General features: G+C 44.0%; 1 protein-coding gene and 1 pseudogene across 1 annotated transcript in view; one reads left to right on the top strand and one right to left on the bottom strand.

Annotated features, from left to right (window-relative positions):
* The window catches only part of LOC124619660 (centrosomal protein of 104 kDa), a 445,308-nt gene that overhangs the window by 307,818 nt on the left and 125,406 nt on the right, over positions 1–12,084 (bottom strand). The gene's annotated exons all lie outside the window — the stretch shown is intronic.
* Positions 3,651–3,768, top strand: LOC124621218 (annotated as a pseudogene).

Raw genomic sequence — 12,084 nt, 5'->3', positions numbered from 1 at the left:
ACTGATTCTCAGGATCCTGACACATCTATGACACAGGAGCTCCCTCTGGCTCCATCCCCTACGACCACATTTGATGCTGCAGCTCAGTCTCCTTCTGCTCATCCATCTTCTGTGACACATACCAACGCCCACCAAACAGAAAGACTGTCTGCGGCCTCCCCACGCCCACCTGCTCAAGTGCACAGCCCTCCAATGTGGCACCTTCTCCACCAGTCACCACACCCATCACTTCCCGTCGCAGGGTCAAACAGTCCACCCGGGACATTCCCGGGTCGAGACAGATGCTTCTTTCTGGGATGATATGAGGGAGATCCTCCACGTTATCTCTCTGTTCATGCAGCCCCAAAACAGTGCTGTCATTCGTTAAACAGCTCAAAAGATCTGTCGGTCGGAGGACAGGCTCACTGAGGTCAAAACCCTTGTTGACGGGCTCAGCTGGATTTTGTTATAATGGGGAATCACCCACCGCACAACCATCAGCTCCCTCAGGACCTACTTGTGTGTACTTTAATGGTAATGGCCTTAAAGGTATGAAGACTGAACTGAACACTTTCCTCTACGACCACCATGTCGACATTTTACTTGTCTCGGAAACCCACCTGAAACCCAGCGACGATTTTTCTTCTTTGTAACATGGTTTGCTGTTGCACTGACCATCTCCATGGCTGAGGTGAGGGCACGACAGTGTTCCTCGTCCATAATCAAGAGGTTCTCCAATCACTAGAACATAATTATTGAGGCTACAGCCATCACTATTTCTACCCACCTCAGTACTATTACTTTTTCTGTGGCGTATTTGAGCCCTAATCTACCACTTCTTGAAGTGGACCTCTCTATGTTGACATCATTTGACAAGCTCATTGTTGGGGCAAATCTCAACGCCAAGCATCTGACTTGGCATTCTCATGTTGTTAATCCCAAGGGCAGACTCCTCCTTGACCTGTAAGATCCTCTGTCGCTGTCGGTCTATGGCCCACAAGCTCCCACCCATATACCAGTCCGCTCCGAGTGTCAGCTGGACGTTCTGGATGTTACCATTTACAAGAACTTTGCGGTGCAGTTTTTGCTGGAAAGACTCCACGAACTTGCCTCTGACCACGACCCCATGCTCCTGCATCTTACTGACATCACTCGGTCGTTAGATGTCCATTCTACAGGGTGAAATGTATTTAATCTGACAAACTCTGGGAGGTTGTAGTGGACATCAAAACAAATATTTTTGCCTAATGTCATTTTTTCCTACGAGGATTATTTAAACCGACGGAGGCCGTATTACGCTCTTCAATTGTTATAGGTCGTATTACGATTTTCAGTTGTTAGAGGGAGTATTACGCTCTTCAGTTGTAGGCAACTGCTGTCCACCAGTGTAGTAGTGCATTGTCTCTGTTGACTAATGGGGCGATACACCTGGAGTGAGTACACTGATATGGTTGGTGCATACTACATAGCGCACCACAACGGACAAGCTGCACAGTGGGTTTATCAACAACAATATCCTAATCGCCGTATCCCGCATCATACGACCTTTGCTGCTGTGTACCAACGTCTGCGTGAGACCGAGTCATTTAACAGATTACCTGGACAGGGACGCCGTCGCACGGTAAGAACTCTGCAATTTGAGGAAGCTGTCTTGCAGCATGTGGAGCGGGATGCTTCAATCAGCACTCGTGCAATTGCACGTAACACGGGTACGAATCAGACGAATGTGAGAACAGTCCTTCGAGAGCACTTGTTACGTGCATTTCACATACAGCGTGCCCACAACCTTGAACCAGTTGATTATCCACCCACAGCACAGTTTTCGCAGTGGTACCTGGAACAGTGTGAAATGCATCCTACATTTGCACCCTCTGTGTTCTTAAACGATGAAGCAACGGTCGGACGTGATGGAATCTTCAACATGCACAATTCGCATGTTTGGAGTGAGGATAGCCCACATGCCACAGTTACTAGCGCTCATCAAGTGCTGTTCTTCGTTAATGTGTGGGTCGGTGTTGTTGGGGACTGTTTAACTGGGCCGTATCTGCTACCTAGGCCATTAAATGGCAGGCACTATCACAATTTTCTCGCCAGAGCATTGCCAGAATTGCTGGAAGACGTCCGGCTCCCTACAAGACAATGCATGTTGTTCCAACATGACGGAGCGCCGGCACATTTCAGTCATCATGTGCGTCGATTACAGGACCGACGGTTCCCAGAAATATGGATTGGCAGAGGTGGTCCGGTACCATGGCCTGCTCGATCCCCAGATATGTCCCCTCTGGACTTTTTTGTGTGGGGAGAGATGCGCAACCTTGTTTACGCAACTCCTGTTGCATCAGAAGAGGATCTGGTTGCCCGGATGGTAGCAGCAGCAGGAACAATTCAGGTACTTCTAGGCTTTTTGTCCGTGTCTGACGGAACATGATCCGACTGTGTAACCTTTGTTTACGTGTCAATGGAGGCATTTTTGAAAATCTACTGTAACTGAAATTGAGTTGTGTTAATGTGTTGTCTCTTGGTCATAAAAAAGTGGAAAAGTGTTTGTTGGTTTAATTAATTTGCCGCCAGAGAAATCTTCCTCTACCGCTTTGAATACACGTCATATGAAAAAGTGACATTAGGGAAAAATATTTGTTTTGATGTCCCCTACAACTTCCAAGAGTTTGTCGGTTTAAATACTTTTCACCCTGTATGTTGATCATCATGGATTGGGACAAATTTTCCAGGATCCTCACTAACACCACTCGGCAACATCTCTACCTGACAACGCCTGCCAATCCCGGTTAGTGCTGTTGATTACCTAGCCACAAAAATCCAGAAGGCTGCACAAACTCAAAATCGATACGAACCACTACCACATTTATCTTCTTTCTTCTTTTCATATTTAGTGTAATTTACTGGGCTTTACGGTGACTTGTTATATATTAATCTTTAAGTCTGTGAATATGTATAAATCAAAAGATGCATGATTCGGATAAAGGTGTAACCCCCAACTCCTCTTTGCCTTTGTTTTTTCGTTCATATTTTCATCCAGGGGTTCTTTCATGACCGCTGCTGCTAAAGGAAGACAGGAGGTTGCGCATGGTCCTATTACAGCATACATGTAAAACCAAAAAGACTATGATAATTTTTTCATATTTCATTTATCATTTTTTTGTTTTTACTTTATTGCTGCTCTTCCAAAGAACAAATACAGGAAGTTGTACTTCGTCTTGTCATATATTTCAGTGTAATAAACAGCTGTCACAGTGTTGCTATCGCAACTGTGTTACTTTTGCGTTAAAATGATTGTAGTTAGGACCCCCATATGAACGTTGTACACACAAAATATAATAATCCTTCCTTCCCTTCCTGCTACTCTTCTATTGTACTACGTCACTTTCGGGATTAACAAAGGTTATGAAAAACATAAAAAGAACAACCATCCGCTAAGTCAAGTCCGGTGATTTACTTGAACATCTTTACTGTATGATGCCCTTCCTTTCTGAATATTTGCCACTTTTACCTTATTTCGTTTATAATTTCATTGTATATCAGTCCAACCACTCTCAGATTTTAAAATTGTGTGACACAGAAAAGTATTTTGACATTAACCCAAGTACTGTATGTGCTTTTAACAAGTTATACTCACATCTTCTTATTTTATTTTGTCGACTAAACAACCAATGGCCAACGGCCTTGCTGCAGTGGTAACACCGGTTCCCGTCAGATCACCAAAGTTAAGCGCTGTCGAGCTGGGCTAGCACATGGATGGGTGACCATCCGGTCTGCCGAGCGCCGTTGGCAAGCGGTGTGCACTCAGCCCTTGTGAGGCAAACTGAGCAGCTACTTGATTGAGAAGTAGCGGCTCCTGTCTCGGAAACTGACATACGGCCAGGAGAGTGGTGTGCTGACCACATGCCCCTCCCTATCAGCATGCAGTGATGCCTGTGGGCTGAGGACGACACGGCGGCCCGTCGGTACAGTTGGGCCTTCATGGTCTGTTCGGACGGAGTTTAGTTTTTAAACAACCAACGGTTGCTTTATACTTTGCATTTTAATTACACTACTGGCCATTAAAATTGCTACACCACAAAGATGACGTGCTACAGACACGAAATTTAACCGACAGGAAGAAGATGCTGTGATATGCAAATGATTAGCTTTTCAGAGCATTCACACAAGGTTGGCGCCGGTGGCAACGTACTGACATGAGGAAAGTTTCCAACCGATTTCTCATACACAAACAGCAGTTGACCGGCGTTGCCCGGTGAAACGTTGTTGTGATGCCTCGTGTAAGGAGGAGAAGTGCGTACCATCACGTTTTCGACTTTGATAAAGGTCGGATTGTAGCCTATCGCGATGCGGTTTATCGTAACGCGACTTTGCTGCTCACGTTGGTCAAGATCGAATGACTGTTAGCAGAATATGGCATCGGTGGGTTCAGGAGGGTAATACGGAACGCCGTGCCGCATCCCAACGACCTCGGATCACTAGCAGTCCAGATGACAGGCATTTATCCGCATAGCTGTAACGGATCGTGCAGCCATGTCTCGATCCCTGAGTCAACAGATGGGGACGTTTGCAAGGCAACAACCATCTGCACGAACAGTTCGGCGACGTTTGCAGCAGCATGGACTATCAACCCGGAGACCACGGCTGCGGTTACACTTGACGCTGCATCACAGACGGGAGCGCCTGCGATGGTGTACTCAACGACGAACCTGGGTGCACGAATAGCAAAACGTCATTTTTTCGGATGAATCCAGGTCCTGTTTACAGCATCATGATGGTCGCATCCGTGTTTGGCGACATCGCGGTGAACGCACATTGGAAGCGTGTATTCGTTATCGCCATACTGGCGTATCACGCGGCGTGATGGTATGGGGTGCCGCCATTGGTTACACGTCTCGGTCACCTCTTGTTCGCATTGACGGCACTTTGAACAGTGGATGTTACGTTTCAGATGTGTTACGACCCGTGGCTTTACCCTTCATTCGATCCCTGCGAAACCCTACGTTTCAGCAGGATACTGCTTGACCGCATGTTGCAGATCCTATACGGGCCTTTCTGGATACAGAAATTGTTCGACTGCTGCCCTGGCCAGCACATTCTCCAGATCTCTCACCAATTGAAAACGCCTGGTCAATGGTGGTCGAGCAACTGGCTCGTCACAATACGCCAGTCACTGCTATTGATGAACTGTGGTATCGTGTTGAAGCTGCATGGGCAGCTGTACCTGTACACGCCATCCAAGCTCTGTTTGACTCAATGCCCAGGCGTATCAAGGCCGTTATTATGGTCAGAGGTGGTTGTTCTGGGTACTGGTTTCTCAGGATCTATGCACCGAAATTGCCTGAAAATGTAACCACATGTCAGTTCTAGTATAATGTATTTGTCCAATTAATACCCGTTTATCATCTGTATTTCTTCTTTGTGTAGCAATTTTAATGGCCAGTAGTGTATATTATACGATACGTATGGCAGGCACTTGGGAATTACTGCACAGTCGAAACTACGGAACAGTGAAAACATGAAACAAATGAATGGTTTAACCCTAACGATAAGAGCCAGTGCAGCAAATTAATATCATATAAGAAATTTACCATGACTGTGGACCCCTTTGCGACTAAAAACAAATTCAAATTGCTCTCAGCACTATGGGACGTAACGTCTGAGGTCATCAGTCCCCTAGAACTTAGAACTAATTAAACCTAACTAACCTAAGGACATCACACACATCCATGCCCGAGGCAGGATTCGTACCTGCGACCGTAGCGGCCGCGCGGCTCCAGACTGTACCGCCTAGAACCGCTCTATCACTCTGGCCGGTCTTGCAACTAGAAATATTGGGCCCAGAAACTTGTTCTACGTAGTAACAAAATTGTTAGTCCTCCCCCGGTAGTTGAGTCGTCAGCGCGACAGAATGTCAATCAAAAGGGCCCGGGTTCGATTCCCGGCTGGGTCGGAGATTTTCTCCGCTCAGAGACTGGGTGTTGTGTTGTCCTAATCATCATCATTTCATCCCCATCGACGCGCAAGTCGCCGAAGTGGCGTCAAATCGAAAGACTTGCACCACGGGAGGCGGGAGGCCCGCGTCACATGACATTATTATTATTATTATTATTATTATTATTACCAAGTTGTTACTAAAAGAGAAGCACGGATAGACCTCTCACATAAACGATGTCAACTTGCGGCAAGCCTTTGTCGACGCCTTTTGCAATGTCAGCTTAGCTGGCGCGTCGCCTTTGTTGCTTTGTGCGGCAGCGCTTGGCATTTCGGGCGAGGTCATCTGCATAAAATACGGCAATCGTTAGCGCCCCGCTGCCGAGGCAGATGGGAGCACGGACGACTTACTTCCACCTTGGCTGCCGTTTTTAATAGAGGCACGAGAGCTGTGCCTAACAACCTGTTACACGAGAGTTCCCAGTAGATCTGTTATCTCGACAGATCTCGCTGGGTGGCGGAAGACGCCAGGCTAGCGCAATAAATGATATTCTCTAATAGTCGCCCACACGGGACGCGCAGCGCCGCCAACGAACGCGCGGCACAGGGCACCGGATAACGGCTCAGATCAGGGCAAAACTGCGCAGGATGGAGCAGAATGTTCGTAGCTGCGGTGCAGTGTTCCACTGTGCGCGTACCAGCCAGTAAAAATGAAAAATGAGAAACGCCGACGAAACAGAACGTGCACGAACGTGCCAGTTCGTTTGTTGTACCAACACTGCGGAACTTATTCGTTGTTGCACAGAGCGGCGCTGTTTGAAATCCACAACGGTCGCGCCAAGCTGAGCCGAACCTCGTTCCTTGGTTTTGCGCTGCGCTGCGCCGCGCAGTCGGTATGGACGCGGCGTGAAACAAACTTCTGTACACTTAGGGGGCTACTACTAACCCCGCAGCCCGATTCTTTAACGAATAGAATCCTCATGTGTAAAACAGATTCAAACGTCTGATTACTTTACTAATGAGTTACTCTGGTTTTCCACGCATCTCAATGTTTATGATATATCTCCTGAACTACGTGTCATTCAATTATATGAGAGGATCGGAAGCTAAGGGATACAAGTGACATTTCCCATAAATATGAGATACGTGCATCTAAAACATGGCAACTGTTGTGGGCAAAGGATACGTGTGAAATTCCTCTGTGCCCTGCCCCTTGTTGAACGGAAAGAAAACTAGTAACAAGACGTCGCGAAAAAGTTACGTTCATGTAGTGTTATACTGATTTTTTTATATTCTCTACGTATCATTCTATGAGGTATAGTACGCAAAAAGCACAAGAATAAACCACTTCTGTTTAAAAAAAATCATTGCCAGCCTGTGTAATTATCATAATTGTCCCCCAACGATATTATTTTCGGTCTCCTTTAAGCCACACGGAAATTATTATGATAATAAGATGTTACTTAACAGCAACGAAACTTTAATTTCTTCTGTTATGGTTTTCTTTCTAAAGACTCGAATATGCTTGTGTGATGTTAACTCTAGTAGTATCGAGTCATACGCATCACATATACCATTGCACACAACTCTGCAAAATTTAAGTGCACCACTTGCGATGTTGCCAAGAGCAGAGATACTGGATCAACAATGAGACCAGATTCCCTCATATGGCTTGACGTGGGAACACGCAATAAACCCAGGAACATTGACGAACAAGATTGTATAGGTGATCTAGGTGTTACGGTGTGGAGAGGAACAACGTTGCACGCGCATACTGATCTCCGAATCTTTTAACACGGTACAATCACCGGTCAACTTTATCCTCACACTGTACTCCTTCCCCATGTGCGTCTTTTCAGGGGTTCATTCAGCTCTGGTTTCTTTATAGCGATGACAATACGCGACTGTATTAAACAGCGCAGGTGATGGAGCTGTTGGAACGAGAGGATATTCGACGAATGACACCCCTGACTTAAATCCCTTCGCGGACGTGTGGGACGCGTTAGCTAGACGTGTTGCAGCAAGTCCACAGGCACCACAGTTGTCAACCGCGCTGACGGAGAAATGGAACGCCCTATCACAATAACTCTTTACGAGCTTTGCCGCCAGAGAGGTACCAAGTCGCAGAGCATCCACTGCTGTCCGAGGTGATTAAACACCCTATTAAGAACCATCTCCCATCTTTTGTAATGTCCAGTGGACCATCACAAATTGTGGTAACTTCAGTACAATTATTTTCTTTGAATAAAAGTTTCATTTCTGTGTTAGTGTCATTGTGTATTTCCTTCCATTACCGTCTGTACTATTCTGTAGCTGTTTTTCTATTTATGGTTGCAGTTCCATCGAGCTATATTATTTGGCAATGACACATCAAGCGACAATTACATTCGTCCTAAGTTTTGCACACCAGTATATGTCTGACACTGGCTGTACCTAGGTGAAACCAACAGTAATAATTGTACTGTGATATTCTGCGGTTAGTAATATGGTTCCTGAAAAAGGAAGGTTAACGACGCTAAGCTCGAAGATGAACAGATTATCTGCTGCTAGACTTCCCCAAATTAATAAAAGCCTGTCATGATCCCGAAGGTTAGTTCATACGTAAAAGTTTTTTCTAGAGATAAAAGTAACAATCAGTGGCAGAAAACTTCCTAGGAATGTTCCACAGAAACGAAAATACATCCAGTGTGCCCCAAGAAAGCGTAAAAGGACCTCTAATATTTGTTTAGCCGCAGTGCAAATTAATTAGGTCCTGCGACTCTGCCATGCCGTTAGTAAAAATGTAACTGTAGACGCACACACACACTCAGTGAGACAGCTACACTGCGCGCCAAACTTTGAGAAGATACTCAACTATTTTCCATTTTTAGATCACCTACAGTACTTAGATATTTCAGTAAGTGTAAAACCACCAAAAAATATTAACATGTTTCATACTCTTTACAATATTTCGTAGATTTCCAGGTCTAAGATTATTGCTAGTACTACTAGCCCAGCTGCAACAATACAGAGAAAAACAAAAACGCGAAACGAAAGTCAATACCCTCTAACGCAACCAAAGGCCGGAAAGAGAGTGACATCGACAAGAAATGGGTATTTAGCCGCAGTGTAAATGAATTAGGTCCTGTGACTCTGCCATACTTGCAACAGGAATGACGCGTACACCATAATAAGTTAAACTAAACGATGGAACTTTATTTTTGTGTACGGCGCAAAATACAGAGCTCACGATTCCAGTAATGTGCAATAGTTTAGTCGAGGTCAGTGAGCTCCTCGTTGCTAGCGATACTAAACAAATATGAGAGGAACACACACTAGGGAAATAGAGATAAAAAAACATAGAATAATTAACATGCAAAATGTAACAAAACAAAGAATAAATGATCCGCGCTTCGCGCGAATAAACCCAGCGCCTCAGGCGGCGCCATGTAACTACTGACGCACGCGCGAAAATTTGACAGTCGCGTACAACACAACCCACACACACACACACACACACACACACACACACACACACATGGTACGCGGCTGCGGGTCGTTACATTTGCATACAAATGATTTGTCAAACAATATCACTACAAACGGTGTTCTGAACGCGAAAATATAGTCGTAGAACATTGGTAAGAAATTTTCAATTGGTTTAACGAATGATAGTGGAAATTTTTTGGAAATTTGTGGTAAGATCTTATGGGACCAAACTGCGGAGGTCATCGGTCCGTAAGCTAACGCGTTACTTAACCTAACTTAAACTAGCTTACGCTAAAGACAACACACTCACATATACCCGTGCCCGATGAAGCACTCCAACTTCCGAGGGAGGGAGCCGCGCGAGCCGTGACAAAGCGCCTCAGATCGCGCGGCTACCCCGCTCGGCCAGATGATAGTGCTCCTTAAATAGGTATGACTAAGATAATGTGTGTAACGGAGGGAGATAACCCCACAGTATATGATCTCATAAGAAAGTAACGGTAGAAATTAATTTCGAGAAAACACAGTATATTCAGTTCTGTACAACAAATGGAGTCATACCAACAACTGATGTAGCAGACAACTCGGAGTCAGTAAGCAGGGTAGAATGCTCCAAATTTTGGGTGTACATGTAGATGAAAACTTGAACTGGAAGAAGCATATCTCAGCAACTCAGCCGGCCGGAGTGGCCGAGCGGTTAAAGGCGCTACAGACTGGAACCGCACGACCGCTACGGTCGCAGGTTCGAATCCTGCCTCGGGCATAGATGTGTGTGATGTCCTTAGGTTAGTTAGGTTTAAGTAGTTCTAAGTTCTAGGGGACTTATGACGACAGCAGTTGAGTCCCATAGTGCTCAGAGCCATTTGAACCATTTTTTTTCAGCAACTCAAAGAGTTAAGATCGGCTCTTTTTCCCTTCGTATAACTGTTGGTCTTGTAAAAAAATATACTTCTTGACATACTTCACACATTTCCACTCAATAATGTCTTATGGAGTAATATCTGGGGTAACTGATTACTTAGAAAGAATGTATTGATTGTACAAAAGTGAGCAGTAACTATAATATGTGAAGTTCACACGTGGTCGTCATGTAGGTACCTCTTAAAGGCATTGTAAGTTTATCATCATGAAATTCGTCATAAATAATCCATCGCAATTTGAGAAGAATAGTGATGTCCATACCAACAGCACTAGAGGAAAAAATTACCTTTATTAAAGCTGTCAGTGACTCAGAGAAGAGTTCAATATGCAGAAAAAAAAAGTTTGATCAGTTGCCCAATAAAATAAAATGTCTGGAAGTTTTAAATCTAACCTAAACTCATTTTTCCTGGACAACTCCTTCTATTCCATGGGCGAATTGTTATTTAAAAACTGGAAGCCTGTAAAAAACGCTACTTTTTATTTGTAGCTGCATGATGAAGACTAAAAACTTATATGGACACTAATGCAAACACTTATCATGAATACGCATACCATAAACTAGCCCGTTCCGCATCGTTTCGGCGGAAGGATGGATAACAATTTAACATCACGTCAACGTCGAAGTCGTTAGAGACGGAGCACAAGCTCGGATTACGAAAGGATGGGGAAGGAAATCGACCGTGCCTTTCAAAGGAACCGTTCCGACATTTGACAGGAGCGATTTAGTGAAATCACGGAAAACCTAAATCTGAATGGCCGGACGCGGAATTGAATCGTCGTCCTCATGAATGCTAATCACTACGACACTTGACTCGGTACAATCTATATCTATATATATATATAAAACAAAGTCGGGTTTGTTACAACACTTATAACTCGAGATCTGCTGGACCAATTTTCATGGTTTTTGATTTGTTGGATTTGTCTCCGCCCCGAATAGCAGAATACATCTTAAAAATAATGAAAAATTGACGAATACTTGAAAAATGCGTTATTTTCCCTAAAAGTTCTTTAGTTTCGGAGCTGTCAAATTTTTTTGTCAAAATCTGTAAGTAATGATTGACATTTATGCATGCGTTCATAAACTATTTAAAATGGATGAATAAACTATTATGTGTATTTTTTTTAAAAAAAAAAGATTGAAAAATATTACGCGTGCGTTCAGGAATGTTTAATGAATACTTAATCATTTCAATAAATGCTCATTTGTTTATTACATGTCAAACATTTGTTGTCCAATCCTGTCAAATACTGTAACAACTATTTATGTGTGCGTTCAGAAATTTATTTTGTGTAAAATGTCTCGAAAGTTCAGGTAGGTACTGTTATATTTGTTTGTTTTAGACATTAATTTGTGTAAATTATTTATTAAATTAATTAAAGGTTTATTCTACAGGTTAACAAAAGTGTAAATGTCTTTTCATAGGTTGTCTATGATTTTTCTTGATAAGCTATTGTCTATGTCTCGATTGTATTATGTGGTTTTGTGCGAGTGCATATTCAGTATTACTATTAATAAAAATGCCGCGTCCTAGAAGATCTAATCTTTCCCAGCCGAGCCGTAATGCAATTAGGCAACGGAATATCGCGAGTCAATTATCTGACGAAGAACGAGAAATTGCCCGAGAAGAGCGCCGCGCTAGGATGGAGCAAAGAAGGGCCTTAATTCGTGCTTCTCAAACACAAGAGCAAAGAGAGGCAGCCCGTGAAACGGCTAGATTAGAAACGAGAAATCGTCGAGCTTATCGTACAGATGAACAGAGGAATAATCTTCGAAGTGCAAGA

The sequence above is a fragment of the Schistocerca americana genome, chromosome 6 (assembly GCF_021461395.2).
Source record: "Schistocerca americana isolate TAMUIC-IGC-003095 chromosome 6, iqSchAmer2.1, whole genome shotgun sequence".
In the NCBI taxonomy this organism is placed as follows: Eukaryota; Metazoa; Arthropoda; class Insecta; order Orthoptera; family Acrididae; genus Schistocerca; species Schistocerca americana.
The sequence above is the reverse complement of the archived record's forward strand: the minus strand, read 5'-3'. Positions and strand labels throughout refer to the sequence as shown.